Here is a 2,021-nt window from a genome sequence, read left to right as displayed (position 1 = left end):
GAATTACTTCTATTCAATCTCCTTCAGATTTCATCTGACAAAACGTTCATTAAGAATTCCTTTGCATAAACATGCACTTCGCAGCTCTCGTTATTTGATTTTCCTGGATGTCTTTCATACGAAAAAACATTCACAGCAACTTGATTTGCAAAAGGAAACCGCGCTCCCTTTCATTATCCCAATGCAACCTACATTTCAATACAGTTTAGTCAACAGGCTCAGACCATTCTTTGAAATTTTGTAATCGTGAAAATGCGTATAAACTGACCATTAGCGTTCCATTTTCAATATGACAGCTGTGATCATCTGAAAACAGCACCACGAAAGAGCCGTTGATGACAGCGACGAGAGTGGGATTCGAGCCCACGCGTGCAGAGCACAATGGATTAGCAGTCCATCGCCTTAACCTCTCGGCCACCTCGTCACAGAGGCAGTAATGGCTATGACCTTATGAATAATTGAATTGGGTAAATTATGCAGAGCAGCAGATATTTCTCCCTGGTGTTGGTAAAATGATAAATAACACAGTACGGTTCCAAGTCTATGGTCTGACCCCTGGGTTGTGGGGCAAATGCACTCCCACTGTCACACTATGCACACAGTGATCTGAACAAAAATGAGGAAATGAATATGTAACAAGGTCTGTTGAATTCTGTGAAGATTTGAAGCTTTCGGAATGAAGAACCCGAGACAGCAGGAGGTGTTCTTTCAATAAAGAGTTGGATAGAGCTCTTAAGGATAGTGGAATCAAGGGTTATGGGGATAAGGCAGGAACAGGATACAGATTGAGGATGTTCAGCCATGATCATAATCAATGGTGGTGCTGGCTCGAAGGACAAAATGGCCGACACCTGCACCTGTTATCTATTGTCTATTAAATTGCCCGTGAGGAATTGTTTTCCAGACTGGAGGAGAGTGCACAGTGCTCAATGTCATTATTCGGAACACCTAACTTCCGCTCAGACGTTTTTGACACGCACTTGTGTACAGAACAGACAATTTCATAATCCAAAATAAGGCTAAACTGACAATTGAACTCAACAATGCAAAAACCTTGATCTGTGTCATGTTCCTGGGCCGTGCGACACCAAGTCACTGTATGATCACAGCAATACAGTGAGCAAGTGTCAAAAGGAATATGAGTGCAGTGCCAGTGCGCATGCTGGGAGCAGCAGGTGACACAAGGGGAAGTGGATTTCCCACAACAGGAACACTTCCCAAACAGCGGACTGCGGTGGAAGAATTCAGAGGGGGTTTATATTTTGGAATTTGATGCCACAGACACAATGGAGATCTGCCATTAAGCCTATTCAAGATGAAGATTTTAAGATTGCTACAGTTGTAAAACAAAATAAAAAGCTCATGGGTTAGTGAAGGCAAAAGATGAAATTGTACATTTCATCAATCTACCCATCTTTACAATATGTACCTCACCACTTTCCTCACTCGGGGACAGAACCACTGGTGAAGATGATCATATAATCCCCGTGACTAGCCATGGAATCAGAGAAAGTCGGTTTCCCAAACGTTCAGGTAAAACAAGGAATGTGGAGGTAAGCATTAATGTGTTGCTCCTGTGCTGAAGGTGACCAGTGCACGGTATCTCTGTTCCAGTACAGTGGGCTGTGCAGTGCCGAAGGTTTAATTTTGAGCCTCACATGGAGCAGCTTCAATTTGTCGTAGTGTTGAGGGATCCGGACAGAATGTGATATTGAGCAAAGCCAAGTTTATGGGAAAATACTCGTGTTTTTGGATTGAGAAACAACCTTTTCTGGATAATGACTCCTTGATCAACAAATATACTGCAAGTGTCGAAAACGTGAAGAGACATGTGTGTAGAGAGAGCCGAAGGTGATTTTTCAGCAGATGAATAACGTTTCCCATGTGCACTGCGTTAAATTCCGGGAAAATAGATATTGAACTGGTTTCATATTACAGAGTTTGTTGCAAATTCACAAACGTTATTGCAATAATAAAAAAAGAAATCACATAGGACCGTTTGAATATTGTATTGAACTGAA

General features: G+C 42.0%; 1 non-coding gene across 1 annotated transcript; it reads right to left on the bottom strand.

Annotated features, from left to right (window-relative positions):
- Window positions 1–342: 342 nt before the first annotated feature.
- Window positions 343–424, bottom strand: trnas-gcu (transfer RNA serine (anticodon GCU)). The gene has a single exon. It is a non-coding gene; the product is annotated as a tRNA-Ser (tRNA).
- Window positions 425–2,021: the final 1,597 nt, after the last annotated feature.

The sequence above is a fragment of the Chiloscyllium punctatum genome, chromosome 18 (genome assembly GCF_047496795.1).
Source record: "Chiloscyllium punctatum isolate Juve2018m chromosome 18, sChiPun1.3, whole genome shotgun sequence".
Lineage (NCBI taxonomy): Eukaryota > Metazoa > Chordata > Chondrichthyes > Orectolobiformes > Hemiscylliidae > Chiloscyllium > Chiloscyllium punctatum.
Note: the sequence above shows the minus strand (reverse complement) of the source record. Positions and strands in the feature narration are given on the sequence as shown.